We start from the raw sequence: 15,834 nt of genomic DNA, 5'->3' as shown, positions 1-15,834 counted from the left end.
CCTCAGATACATGTAAGAAAAAAAAGTGTGTCCACGCTTATCCCTGCTGATAAAATTTCAATCACTGAAACTTTCCCTTTAAAACTAACAAGGCTTTTTATCTCCCTGAGTTAGCCAGATAACGATTGCACAGGCCACTCCGAATCGCCAGAGACTGCTGAAACTAGAGCAGCTCGGATAAATGAGATCCCTCCAGATAAACCACATAATTCAGGGCAGCTGGGAGGTGCTGGCTCTTCCCTCACTTAACCTTTTTTTTTTTTTAAGATTTTTAAAATTTATTTATTTGACAGGTAGAGATCACAAGTAGGCAGAGAGGCAGGCAGAGAGGAGGAAGCAGGCTCCCGGCTGAGCAGAGAGCCCGATGCAGGGCTCGATCCCAGGACCTGAGCCGAAAGCAGAGGCTTTAACCCACTGAGCCACCCAGGCGCCCCCTTCCCTCGCTTAACCTTGTACCAAAGCTGCTCCGAGTACTTTAACTCCCTGCATGTTTTTCTCTGTTGCAATGGGAGGGGGAGGTTTAGGGAGATGTTAGCTGGGGAGGCACTGGAGGGGAGGGAAAACTGTATAATGACAGAGGAGCTCTACCCTAACTCAACTGCCACCTTTGCTCAATTATGTGGCTACTCCATGTGAAAGAACTCTCCCAAGTCCCTGCTGGGGGCAGGTGGGAGAGTAAGTGGGTTCCAGGCTGCGGCTGTCTCCAAACGCTATTACTTTTATCAGTTTACACATTGGGGTTTCATTCGAAATTTCATTTTGCAGCATATCCCCTACTGAAGACAGTCCGCAGCTCCCTAAACAAAACAACAGTTTCCTTTCAGTCCTCACACCCTTTGATTCTTTCACGTTTAAGAGGGATAAATGCCTGCTAAAGTGATCTTAGAATATCTCAAAGTGTTAACTAGATATTGATAGAATCTGCAAAATGAAGACACACTTGAGGGATGTGAAAGAGGAAATTTAAAGGGAAATCCTGAGAGTGCATCTCTCTTCCAGATTAGGAAAGAAAGTGACAGCATTTTCCTTCTCCCTTCTTGCGGCCAACTTCTGCCCCTGCCCCAGTGGTTCTCCGCTCTGGCTGCCCAACAGGATCGCCTTGTGCAACCACTGGGCTTCACGCCTGAAGATTCTGGGTCAACAGACGTGAGGATGGAGCTTTTTCAGCTATTCCAGCTTTGTTTTGTGCACACGTGCGCGTGCGTCCGTGTGGGCGTGACTGTGTGTGTGTTTAACGATCCATAGGTGACTTTGACGTGTAAATAGTTTGGGAATCTCTGCTTCACTTCAGCTCTCCAACCTTTCCTAAGGCTGTTCTCATGAAAAACGTGTTATCAGTTTTAGGCATATAACTCCAAATCGAACTCTGTAGAAACAACCGCCTTCCATCTGGGTGTCTCCTCATCTTGGTCCACCAGCCAACCTTGTCTCCAGTTATCACTCCATCTGTGAGGGGCAAAGTCTGTCCAATGGCTTGGGCTCTCAGTGACTGAAAAGCATCTGAGTCGGCCCCTCACTGCCCAGCTAGCAACCCATCTGCACAAACTTAACAAACCGACCCCTGTATCGGATCTTAAACCCTGTCCCATCTCCCCAGTCCTACTGCCATGCTTCAAATCAGGATCCCTTTATTTCTTGTCCACGTTGTTTAAGGCCACAGGGGTCTCATTCTCTCATCTTTACCCTCTTTGATCTCTACTAATCTGACTTCACTAACCCCTTGTTTAAATAACTAACCCCACGGCCTACCTTTCAAAAAAACAGCAACAACAATAACAAAAACCCAAACACTTCATCTTTTAGTTTCCCTAATAGAAACCCAACCTAAGTTTCCAGCCTGATCTTGGATTACACAGTGACATGAACACAATCCACCCACCAAAGAGCATTGTTCTGTCTTTTGTAAACATGTCCTAGGCTTTGCTACTTATGTGCCCCGAGGGCTCTCACATTCTACAAGACACCCGTCCTTACTCTATGCCACCTCCTTCGTAGAGGCTCTCCAGAATTCTCCGACTGAATCTGAGGTGTAATGAAAAACGCTGTGCCTGACCTTCTTTCATCGTAATCATTAAATCTTGTCTTGTGCTGTGGTTATCTATGGCTGTATCTTATCCCCTTTAGGGAGCTGTTGCCTCTTCCCAGCCCTGCCCTGTGGGCCTTGTAGCTGTATAGACAGAGTGGACTTTGGAACGAGAAAGCCCTGTATTTAAATTCCAGCTCCGCTACCCAACAGCTGTTTGAGCTGGTTCAAATTATTTAACCTTTCTCTGCTTTAGTTTCCCAATCTCTAAAATGGGAATATTAATATCCAGTTCCTAGGATTCGTGTGACATGTGAGTGAGATGCCCAACACAAGAAAGGCTCTCAACACATGTTGGTTCCCATTAATCAATGTCCAATGGAGGCTCCATGGGCTTTTATCTGTAATAAAAGGTAATGTCCTGCTAACCCAACTTGATGGGAAACTTCCTCTTTGGATATTTGCCACCAGGTCCTTTTTACTCATTAAGAAGATGGCAAGATATTTTTGAGACAAGACTCTGAAGCAGAGAAGTAACGGCATTTAATAATAAGGGTTGGCAGTAATAGTGAAATGGCAGGTAAATAGGAAAGGAAAGAAAGGGCAGCAAGAAAACCCTGAATTAAAATATCCAGCTATACACAGCAAGAGATATAAATGCCTACAACTTTGCAAAACAAATATTTAGTTACATTTTGCAGTAATAGAAAAAGCCAAAGTCCGGAGGGTAGAAAACATTAAATAATAGGAGAGCTATTAATATAATGAATGAAATCATTATGTCAAATACACAAAAAATATAATTGTTTCCATGTACAATGCATTTGATAAGATTCAACACCAATCCCTAATGGCATTATTTTAAGATTAGAGATAGAAAAAAACTTTCTCGGGGCACCTGGGTGCTCAGTGGGTTAAAGCCTCTGCCTTCAGCTCAGGTCATGATCCCGGGGTCCTGGAATCGAGCCCCGCATCAGGCTCTGTACTCAGCAGGGAGCCTGCTTCCTCCTGTCTCTCTGCCTGCCTCTCTGCCTACTTGTGATCTCTGTCTGTCAAATAAATAAATAAAATCTTAAAAAAAAAAAAAGAAAAAATACTTTCTTAATATAAAAACAAGTATAAGATTAAAACCAATAGCCAGCATATTTAAGACTAAAACATGAGTGATATTTCCATTAATATGTACAAAAGAAGGAATATTATTTAATATTTTTCTGAAAGTTATAACCAATGCAATAAGACATGATACAAAATTAAAGTATATTATTAATAATGAAGACATAAAATGTTGTTTATTTTGAGATGAAGTCATTATACAACTATAAGCCCAAAGAAATAATTCAAAAATGTATTAAACACAGGGAATGTAAGATAAACAGGAATCAAAAGCACTCCAATATAATTGAAATAACCAGTCAGAAACTTTTAAAATTCATAATTACATGTAGTTCTTTTTGTAAAAGATTGTATTTATTTGAGAGACAGCAAGAGCACAAGCAGGGGGAACACAAGCAGGATGGGGATGGGGGAGTACAAGGGGGTAGGGAGCGGAGAACGGGGGCAGAGCACAAGGTGGCAGGGGCAGAGGGAGAAGCAGACTCCCTGCTGAGCAGGTACCCTAAGATTCGGCTTGGATCTGAGGACCCTGAGATCATGACCTGAGCCAAAGGCAGATGCTGAACCCACTGAACCACCCAGGCACTCCTAAATGTTTTCAAAATAATATAGGTTTAATCAAAACCGTCAACAAGTATTTATCAAGTATTTACTATCTGCCGAGCAAAATTGTAGGTCCTGGGAATAACCGTACAGGAAGTAAATAACAAAGACTCTGCCCACATGCTGTCTAGATTTTTCTGGAGCTGACACAGCAGATAAAGCCTTACTAGAACATAATGCCAGATAATAATATATGTGTTGAATAAAAATAAAACAGGGCTAAGAGACAGAATGAAAGGAGGAGAATGTTGTTTAGAATAGAGGGGTCAGGAAAGACCTTTGAGGAAGTAACATATAAGGAGAGAGTTGAATGAAGTGTAGTTGGAGAACCATGTGGTGGCATGAAGAACAGTGTTTCCTGTAGAGGATATAGCAAACGTAAGGACCCAAACATGAAGCCATGCGTGATGTCTACCAGGAACAGTAAGTAAGTCGGTGTTGTTGAAACAGAGTAAGCAAAGTGAAGACTGGTAGAGGATGAGGACGGAGGTAATATGGGACAGATCATTTAGGGCCTTGTGGGCCATACAAGCTCTGGATTTTGTCTTAAGTCTGATGGTAGCCACTGGAAAATTTTTATCAGGTGAGGATGTGATTTAATTAGATTTTTAAAAAAGATTTTATTTATTTATTTGACAAAGATCACAGGTAGGCAGAGAGGCAGGTAGAGAGAAAGGGGAGGGGGAGCAAGTTCCCCCCTGAGCAGAGAGCAGGACTCCGGGCTTAATCCCAGGACCCTAAGATCATGACTTGAGCCAAAGGCAGAGACTTAACCCACTGAGCCACCCAGGTTCCCTTTAATTACATCTTTTAAAAAGTGTTGTCTGGGGGAGCCTGGGTGTTTCAGTGGGTTGAAGCCTCTGTCTTTGGCTCGGGTTGTGATCCTGGGGTCCTGGAATCCTGCTCTGCTCTGCAGGGAGCCTGCTTCATCCTCTCACTCTGTCTGCCTCTTTGCCTACTTGTGAAAGTGTCTGGTCTCAGTGCTGAGAATACATAGGGTAGAAATGAGGGGGAAATACTAAGAGCAGTTAACGACTATTTCAATAATTCAGGCTGGAAAAAAATGGGCTTCTGCTGGGGTCAGTAGGGGCAGGTGAATCAGAAGTAGATTCCAGATCTATTTGGAGATGACAGAAGGTCTGCTGATGAGCGAGGTAAGAGGGATGAGAGAAAGAGAGGGTTCAAGATTGGCTCCTAAAACAACTGGTTGGATCACAGTGTTAATTACTGAGATGGCGGAGACAGGGCAAGAAGCGGGAGGTGGGGACTGAAATCAAGAGCTGTGTTTTGACTATATTAAGTTTGACATGTCTATCAGACTCCACGCGGAGATGCTGAACGGGCAGTAGTTCTGAGTCTGAGACTCGTGCGCACGTATTGGGCCATCAGCAGACAGGCGGACCGCAAAGCCGGTGGGTAGGATGAGGACATCTGTGGAGACGATGCACACAGAGATACATTCTAGGGGTCACCAACATTTAGAGTTTGGGACAAAAAAGAAGATCCAGCAGAGAAGACTGAGAGGAGGCAGCTGGTAAAATCGGGTAAAAACTTGGAGAGTTTAGATTTTCAGAAGCCAAATAAGTAGTTTAATATAACTCCCATCAAAATATCAGTGATTTGTTTTTGGCTCAGTTGGTTAAGCAGCTGCCTTTGGCTGGGGTCATGATCCCAGAGTCCTGGGATCGAGTCCCACATCGGGCTCCTTGCTCAGCAGGGAGCCTGCTTCTCCCTCTGCCTCTGCCTGCCATTCTGTCTGCCTGTGCTCGCTCTCTCCCTCTCTCTCTCTCCGATAAATAAATAAAATCTTAAAAAAAAAAACAACAACAAAATCACCTAAAACATACCAGAAAAGTTTAATGCACACCTAGGATATTGGACCATTCCACCACATACATCTTTTGTAACAACTGATATAGACATAATATTTTTATGACCTTGTTAATGAAAATGAACCCCTCCATCTTCATACTGGCATACTTGTTTCAACCACCATGCTGGTGCCCTTATAGTAAGGTAACAAAATATAGCCCGTGCTTGAGAATATTTTGTCTAGGAAATTTGCAGGGTTTTTTTTGTTTTTTTTTTTTTTCATGTAGGCTCAACATGGGGCTTGAACTCACGACCCAGAGATCAAGACCGAAGCTGAGATCAAGAGTTGGGCACTAAACTGACTGAGCCACCAAGGCACCCCAGAAATTTTGGTTTTAATACTCACAGATTGATCCTATTTCATATAAGTATCATTACACCATAAGAAAGAATATTAAACCACTGGGCAGTGATGATTATTTAATAAATGGTATTGGGACAAGTGTCTAGAAAAATAGACATTGATTTCTTACTTCATTCCACATCAAAATAAACTCTAGGTTGATTAAAAAATTAAATATTTAAAATTCCAATAATAGAAACATTTAAAGAAAATACAGACATCTGTTTATAAAATTACTATAAGGGGGAAAATGTCCTAAGCTTAGAAATAGCAGAAGAAATTATAAAGCCAGAGATTAGCAGATTTCAATCTACAAAAATGAAAATTCTATGCATAAAAAGCCATGAGGTAAATATTAAAATGGGAAAATGTTTTCAATAAAATATCAAAGTTAACATATTTTTTGCAACAGAGCTCACGCAAACTGATATGAAAAGCTATAGGGCCCCAGTGATAACGGGTCAATAGAATACTCATCAAAGAGATCATTACCCAAAAGAGAAAATCCAGCTGGTAAGCTCATATGCAAGCATGTTGATTCTTGATAATAATCAAAGAAATAACACAATAAATTGTTACAATTTTTCAACAATACTATTATTAAAGATTTGTCTTTAAAAATCATAATATACAGGGGTACCTGGGTGGCTCAGTGGGTTCAACATCTGCCTTCAGCTCAGGTCATGAGCCCAGGGTCCTGGGATGAAGTCCCGTGGCGGGCTCCCTGCTCCGTGGGGAGTCTGCTTCTTCCTCTCCCCCTTAAGTCCCCCTGCTTGTGCTTGCTCTCCAATAGATAAATAAAGGCTTTTAAAAAAAATAAAAATCACAATATACAGTCAGGAAGAGTTCAGTAAGGAGGGTGGGTCTTTGTTTATCCTGATGCTATACATTTTTTTGAATTTGTATCAAGATCCGCCCCCCCCAAAAAAGTCCATACTTAATGAGTGACCCAGCACCTCCACTTATATACTATCTTAAAAAATAATCCTGGGACGCCTGGGTGACTCAGTTGGTTAAGCGGCTGCCTTTGGCTCAGGTCATGATCCCAGCGTCCTGGGATGGAGTTCCACATCGGGCTCCTTGCTTGGCAGGGAGCCTGCTTCTCCCTCTGCCTCTGCCTCCCACTCTGTCTGCCTGTGCTTGCTCTCGCTCCTCTCTCTCTCTGACAAATAAATAAATAAAATCTTAAAAAAAAAATAATCCTTGGGCGCCTGGGTGGCTCAGTGGGTTAAGCCGCTGCCTTCGGCTCAGGTCATGATCTCAGGGTCCTGGGATCAAGTCCCACATCGGGCTCTCTGCTTAGCAGGGAACCTGCTTCCCTCTCTCTCTCTCTGCCTGACTCTCCATCTACTTGTGATTTCTCTCTGTCAAATAAATAAATAAAAATCTTTAATAAAAAATAAAAAAAAATCCTTATATGGATAAAAAATTGTTATTTAAATAAATGATACGATTATTTATGATGGTCTTTAAATAGAAATAATATAAATGCTTTGCAGAGATAGTGGACTTGAAATAGTTAAATTAGAAAACAGCCTTCCCTATGACAGCCAGAAATAATTCTTTTTTTTTTTTTTTGAAGATTTTATTTATTTATTTCACAGAAAGAGACTGAGAGAGGGAACACAAGCAGGGCGAGTGAGAGAGGGAGAAGCAGGCTCCCTGCTGAGCCTGACTTGTAGCTCAATCCCAGGGCCCTGGGATCATGACCTGAGCGGAAGGCAGACGCTTAACTGAGTGAGTGACCCGGACACCCCCAGAAATAATTCTTAATGTTCCAAAGGAAGCTTCACCACATGCATATTTCTGTCCAGTGGGGATCTCTCTGTAGCTCTGACCCCAATTGTTAAGTTACTCTGTCCAACAAAAGGAGAAGAATTTAGCTGCCATCCCTACAATGTGGTCAGGACAGAGAGGCTGCTGACTCAGGAACCCAGAGAACCCAGAGTAAAGGACCAGAAAACTCCAGGGTCAGGCAAATAAAAGGGAGGTGCCTCTGATAAGAAATAAGCAGCAGTAGGCATCTTTGCAGAGCTTAGGGGAGGAAAACAAAGTCTCCTTTGTTATGAAATTGATAAAGACTATTATTTTGGGCAAACTCAAAGCAAAACCAGGCTTCTGCTGAGAAATGAGGGTCACAATGAAAGAAAATGACATTCCTACAAATACTGGTATAGAAAAAGTAGCTGAAGGGGGTTCCTGTGTGGCTCAGTCAGTTAAGTGTCTGTCTTCTGCTCAGGTCATGATCCTGGGGTCCTGAGGTCAAGTTCTGCATGGAGCTCCCTGCTCAGCGGAGAGTCCGCTTCTCCCTCTGCCACTCTTGCTCTGTCTCTGTCTCCGTCTCTCTCTGTCAAATAAATAAATAAAATCTTCTTAAAAAAATTTTTTTTAAAGATTTTATTTATTTATTTGACAGATAGATCACAAATAGGCAGAGTAGCAGGCAGAGAGAAGGAGAAGCAGGCTCCTTACTGAGCAGAGAGCCCGATGCGGGGCTCAATCCCAGGACCCTGGGACCATGACCTGAGCTGAAGGCAGAGGCTTAACCCTCTGAGCCACCCAGGCGCCCCTTCTTAAAAAATTTTAAAAAAGAAAAAGAAGCTGAAAAGCATCAACAAAATTCAGGGGATGCCTAAAATAAAGGAATCTAAATCTTTTTATTTATTTATTTGACAGAGATCACAAGGAGGCAGAGAGAGGGGAGGAAGCAGGCTCCCCACTGAGCAGAGAGTCTGAGGCAGGACTCGATCCCATCCTGGGATCATGACCTGAGCCAAAGGCAGAGGCTTTAACCCACTGAGTCACCCAGGCACCCCTAAAGGAAAGGAATCCAGACGAGACTAGAGACTGGTCACTTAGTGACATTTCATGAATATTCATTTATTCACTCACTCATTCTTTCACTAATTTATTAGTTGATTCGCTATTTATTTATTGGGCAGCAATACATGCCCGGTAGTGAGCAAGTATGGGAGGTTACCTTAGTAAAAAAGACAAAGCTCTGCTTTCACAGCACATAAAAGCGTAGGGAAGCTAGGACTGAAACAGTAACACAAATCATTAAGTTCAAATGTGATAAGCACTAACCAAAAAAAGTTTTGAAATCTGTGAGTAAATGACAGGAGGACCTAATCTAACTCAGTGCAACAGAGAATCCTGCTTTGGTTTCTATGAGACTTGAAATTGTAAATGAAATTTGAAAGGTGAAAAAGATTTAGCTAGAGTAAGGTTTTTCACCAATTCCCTGCTGGAGAAGGGAGTCGTAAACCTTGTTTGGGGCTTACCGAGTATCTAATAAACACACGTTTTCTATGCAGTTAAGTATAATTATAGTTTCTGCTCAGTTGTTTGAATTCCATCATATTCAACAAATTTTAGTATTTTAAGAAAGATCTTAATTTTTCTTTTGGATAGATTTTCAGGCTGGGCAGCCTCCCTCCATCCATTTAGTCAATATTCTGATATTTACAACACTTCTGTATGGGAATTTGAACCATCACCAAACTATCGCCCTTTAGTGTAGGCATTTCAAGATCAGGCGTTCATTTAAAACAAGGAGACAGGGTACCTTGTTTTAAGGTTCAGTTGGTTAAGCAAATGCCTTCGGCTCAGGTTATGATCCCAGAGGCCCAGGATGGAGTCCTGCATCGGGCTCCCAGCCTCCATGGGAAGTCTGCTTTTTCCCTCTGACCTTCTCCACTTTCATGCTCTCTCTCACTATCTCTCAAATAAATAAATAAAATCTTTAAAAAAAATAAAATAAAACAAGGAGACATGTGTTGAAGTCTCATTATGGGCTAAGCTCTATTTTTGTACCTGAAGTTGCTGTGAAGGCTAAGACAGGTAAGGTCCTGACCTTACAGAGTTTACAATCTGGTATTAACTTAGATTTAGGTGTCTAATATTCTAATTAACATTCCCAATAGCAACAAATAGGAATGAACACTTTACTGTATTCTCATCAGCACTGAGTGTTACTGTTATATCATGAAGAAAAGTCCAAGAAAATTAAGATACTGTTATGGATCGAATTGTGTCCCCCCAAAATAACATGTTACAGTCCTTACCCCCGCTACTTCAGAATGTGATCTTATTCGGAAGGAGTGTGTTTTACAGATGTCATTAGTTAAGATGAGGTCATTAGGGCAGCCCTAATCCAGCATAACTGCTGTCCTTATAAAAAGGGAAAATTGGGTTATCAAGACACACACACAGGAAGAATACCATGTGAACACGAGGTAGAGCCTGGGGTTAAGCAACTGACCACCAGGAGCTAGGAGAGAGGCAAGGGACAGATTTCCCCTCACAGCCCTCAGGAGGAGCTACCTTGCCAACACACTGATGTCAGACATCTAGCTTCCAGAACCGTGCAACCATATATTTCTGCTGTTTAAGTCATCCACCCTGTGGTACTTTGTTATGACAGCCCACCCGAACTAACACAGCCATGTTTCTTACTTTGGGTTCCCCCAAAAGCAGAGATTGAGAAAAAGACTTGGGTGGTCATTCATGTTTCCTGACGCTTGTGCCCAGAATGTAAACCTCGCTCTCAGAGGTATCACAGTGTTTTGTTAGCTTGCTTTCTCTTATTTTCCCGGTGAGCTTAGGTATAAAAGAAAGTCAAACAAACCAAAGGCCTTCAATGAACAAGAAAGGTCACCACAGATTGCCAAATTTGGGCTATCAACAATGAGAACTGGGTACAGGAGTGGATGTAGGGTTTGTGGGACTTGAAGTTTACTTAACCTTCTCTAAGAGTAAAATTATAAATACAAAATTAGGAATAAAATTTATTATTTTAAAAAGAATACAAAGAGATTAAAACAAATGATAAATATTAGATGATAAAACTGCAAATGCCCCAAATACAGAAATATGTAACATTCTTATTTTTTTTTAATTATCTCATCACTTTATGATGCTTTATTTTCTTACACATTTTGGCTGTGTATTCTTTGATCACCTCTTCACACCACACCAGTTTTATAACATGGTTTTCTACAGAGAGAAAAGAAAATTAGTTGTTTTCCTCTAGCATGGTTGGTCAAAATTTGTGTTTCATTATTGATAGATGGGATGCATAAAACATGTAACTTCACACATAATGTACTTGCTGTCACAGGACTGTGAGCCAGAGACATGGGAATTCTACAAAAATCTATTTTAGATGATTTCCATAAAAATGTATTCAGAGTTTATAATTGTATATGATGTATCATCAAGTATATCCCTGACGCGAGAGAATTTCTGCCTTGATGAGGCATTGATGGTAGCTGAATCCTCTGCTTATGATTTTACACATCTGATGCCCAGAGGAATTTTCCACAGAAAATTGACTGTGATCACTGCAAACCTTGTTTCTTTCTACTCCCCACATACTTCCAGGGCTAGGTGTTGCAGGACATGGTCTTATCCTGAAGTGAGCTCTGACCCTGGTCTTTGAAGTCAAGAAGGCTGATAAATTGGCTTAAGAGCAGGATGAACACCCAGGAGTCATTTCTGCACTAGATCGGTCAATAATAGCTTAACTACATAAGGAGGAGACTAATGGCAGTCACAAGTAAGTCCCACTCAGTCAGAACCTAATGTGGCCCCAACTCAACCTCCTTGAACCAGATCCCCGTAACTGGTTTCCACAGTAACACCCTCGACAGCAGAGGGATAGAAGGAAAGTCAAAGTGGAAAGAGAATGGCTTAATCAACTGCAAGTAAAGTGTTTTGCTTTGGCCAAGGTCACAAACATCTAGAACTGTGTGAAGGTGTCCAAATCCGCTCCTGAGCCCTAGAAAATGCCAGTCTAGGAGGGGCCCCTCCATGAGAGAGGCCCTGGAGCTTAAGTTTCATTTGCTTCATGGTAAACCTGCTGTTCACAGTGCAAAATGAATGATCTAAGCTTCAGCACAGGTATGTTCTTTAGATATTTTATTTTTTACCATTTGTACTTTGGCAGCAGGGTATAAAGTTTAGACACTCTTTCTGGGGCAATGGTGGACAGTGATAAAATGGAGAGAGAGTGGGCAAATGAGAGAAGAATCGTTACAAGAGTTTCACATGGTAGTGTGCACGGAAATAATAAGCTATGAAAGCCTTTTCTCTTTTATATCTACTGTAAAGGATAGATGATGCTCTTCAAAGACAAGATAATGTCAACCTGATTTATTTAACTGAGGGAGTCAGAGAACTTGATTTTGTTCAGTCCAGAATGGTCTGTCCTATAAGGTCCTATCTATCTACTGAAAGATAATTTGAACTATTACTTTGTATCTTATATTCATGTGGCTCTCAGACAACAGTATTTCAGCAAGTTTATAATGGAAAGTATACAAAGTTTGTTTTTAGCAATAGCAGTAATGAATTGGAAAGTGGTTAAGTATTTGTCATAATGATGATAATAATATTAGTTTGTGGGCCCACTGAATTCTGTTTGATTCGTGTTCTTTGGTCCCAAATGCATCAGTGTTAAGGTAAGAATAGCCCTTGGCTAGTCGGTAGATATCTGTATAATAAAAGGAGTGCCCTTTTAATTAATAATTAAATTGCACTAAAGATCCTCAGGTAAAGGAAAGGGACAAAGAAATAAATTTCAAAGACATTAACATGCAATCTATTTTTTCACTGAGTATAAAAACAAAGAAACAATCCAATAAACCAATAGAGGTAACAAGGACTTTAACAGATTTTGACTTTGGTCTAAGAAGCTAGAGATTACATAGATGTTCTTCCTAAACAAGAAATCCTGCTTCAGGTTTAACGAAGGAGCTACAGGGTGGAAGGATCTGCTGACAAGGGAGTCAGGTTCTCTAACTGCCTTGATTTGTTCTTTCCCATACTCATTTTCTCCCACTGTTGCAACAAATGAGTACTAACTTGTGGCTTTAAACAGCACAGATGTGTTATCTCCACAGTTCTGTGGGTCAGAAGACCCGCAGGGGTCCCACTGGGCTAAAATCAAGGTGTCAGCAGAGTTGTTTTCCTTTCTGGAGCTTCTGGGGAAGAATTTGTTTCCTTGCCTTTTCCAGATTGTAGGGGCTGCCCACATTCCCTGGCTTGTGGCCACAATCCCCCATCGTTAAGGCCAGCATTGCAACAGTTCCCCCATGGGGACATTGCTTTCCAACCATGGCTGGCAAAGATCCTTTCCTTCTCTGGGCTCACATGATTAGACTGCATCCACCTGGATAACCATCTGTGATCACATGGGTGGATCTGGAGAGTATCATGCTAAGTGAAGTAAGTCAGACTGAGAAAGACAAATGATTTCCCTCCTACATAGGATCTAAAAAAACAAGTCAAACTAGTCAACCAAGGAAAAGCACAATACAGAGAACAAATGGGTAGTTGCCAGAAGGGAGGGGTTAAGGAGCTGGGAAAAATCGGTGAAGGGGAGTGGGAGATACAGGCTTCCTCTCGTGGAATGAATATGTCATTGGAATAAAAGGTACCTCATAGGAAATACAGTCAGTAACACGGTAACAGCGTTGTGTGGTGGCAGAGGGTAGCTACACTTGTGATGAATACAGCATAAAGCACAGAGAAGCTGAATCACTGTGTTGTACACCTGAAACCAATGTATATTGTGTGTCAACTAGACTCAAAAAAAAAAAAAAAAAAAAAGCACTTGGAAGGTTGTATTTTGTAGGAGTTGAGTGGCTATTTAGCTGGCCCCTGAGACCAAAAGATAAAATATTACTTCTTTGGCTACTATTTGTCTTGGCTTGATTTAAACTGCTGATTACACAATAAAGCCAAAGGGCATCAAAGTCCATTTCCAGATTCCTGCACAGTCCACTTCCCTTCATTGCTACTTTGTCATCTTGTGCTTTCCTGATTTGGCCCAAATATTTGCCATTTGGGTGGGGACCACAGCTTACGAGTCAACCCCAAATTCTTTTCCTATATGCTATTATTCAACTTGCAAGTAAGTAAACTCCGGTCTCACAAAGTTCCTTTGAACTTTACAAATCAAAGAAGACTGACTCTTTTTAGATGAACATCTAAGGCAGCACCGCAAGCGCAGAGAGCGAGACGGCGTCCGTCACAGCTGCAAGTTAGAGGTCTGACCGAGAGCATCTGGCAGGCTGTCACCTATTGACTGGAGATCTCTGATTTGGGAAAATTGTTGTTTTTTATATAGATGGTGGCCTCTGCTATGTAATCCTTCCTTTTAGAGCTTTGCCATTAAGACTACTTACAATCAAGATACACAACTGGGGCACCTGTTTGGCTCAGTGGGTTAAGCCTCTGCCTTCGGCTCAGATCATGATCCCAGGGTCCTGGGATGGAGCCCCGAATAGGGCTCTCTGCTCAGCAGGGAGCCTGCTCCCCCCTCTCTCTCTGCCTGCCTCTCTGCCTACTTGTGATCTCTGTCTGTCAAATGAATAAATAAAATCTTTAAAATTAAAAAAAAAATCTTTGAAATTCTTCCTTTGAATTATTTGGTGAATTATCCCCCACTGGTCCAATGCCATAATCCAGGCCATTCTTTACGTGCTAGCGTGATGGCAGAATCAATGAATGCATGAACAAATGAGACGACGTTGTGAGGTAAGTGAGCCCAGGCCTATGGAATCTTGACTCTGTTGGCCTCAGTCTCCTCATCTAGAAAATGTGGATAATAGTATCTACCCTATATATTTATTGTAGGAATTTGAGATAATATATGTAAAATCCCCCAAACCCAGAAACCGGCAGTAAATCTCTCTCAGTAGGAATCGTTACCCAGTGTTTTGCTCTTTGGGGATTCCACAGCTAACCCTCAATAATCCACATGTGGGTTATTCTCTTTGCAAATTAGCTCCAGCAAAATTTTGAAAGTAAGTAGATTTTCCCACGAACTCCTCATTTACTCTTGGCTGACTGCCCACCACCAATCTCATGTGTGTTTATAGAATGCAAACAATTTAATATTAAGCTACGTATTACATTAGTCGAAAGGTAAATCTGCGGCCACAAATGGGATACATTAAAAAACCAAACATTTATGACATTTGGATTCTCTAACTTGCTGTTACTTGCCAAGACTGTTGAACAAGCCAGATGTAAAAATTTTAATTTTATTGTGTTAAATAGGATGAGAGGATAGCTGTCTAAATAATTCTACGGTTTTGTAAATTCCTTTTTCTTTTTTTTTTACTTAGCGCTCTTAGATCATGTCTGCATATGAACACCAATATTAATTTTCACCAGATAGCTTTTCTGACATCTAAAATGTTTGCTGTCACTGGCTCAGTTGGGATCATCAGATCAGTCATGTCTGACCTCAATCCCTTCTCCGGGACTCTGGAGAGGAGAGCTAATGTAATCATAGCTTGCTGATGAGTTACCATTCCATGGAGCTGAATCCTGTAGATTAATAATGGAGAGATAGCAAGGTTAAAGCCATGGGGAAAAGGCTGAAATGTAAATACGAGGCGATGGTTAATAACAGTGGTAAAAAATTGAAAATGAGGTTATTGGGTTATAGTATAGAAGGGTAAGACATCCAATTCCAAACCAAATTAAAGATACTGTACTTTTCATACGTTACCAGAGGCTAGTGGAGAAAGAGTTGAAAAGAAGTGGGGGGATGACACTTAAGTCTTCCTGGTGTTTATTGAGGAAGAAGAAGAAAAATGAATAGAAGGAAAAGAAACAGCGACAGAAGAACCTTCACAGGGGAAGAGCAGTCCTGGGCATCAGCTCCGTGAGCCCCGTGTGTGCCCGTGTGGACTGCCTCCAAAACCCGAAGGGGAAGGTGCCTGGCGTGTGCTCTTTTGGCTTTTCTTTTATTGTGTAATGAATTTATTGAGATGGAATTCACACACATTAAAAGTCACCCATCTGGGGGCACTTGGGTGGCCCAGTGGGTTAAAGCCTCTGACTTCAGCTCGGGTCATGG

The sequence above is a fragment of the Neovison vison genome, chromosome 11, assembly GCF_020171115.1.
Source record: "Neovison vison isolate M4711 chromosome 11, ASM_NN_V1, whole genome shotgun sequence".
Classification (NCBI taxonomy): Eukaryota; Metazoa; Chordata; class Mammalia; order Carnivora; family Mustelidae; genus Neogale; species Neogale vison.
Note: the sequence above shows the minus strand (reverse complement) of the source record.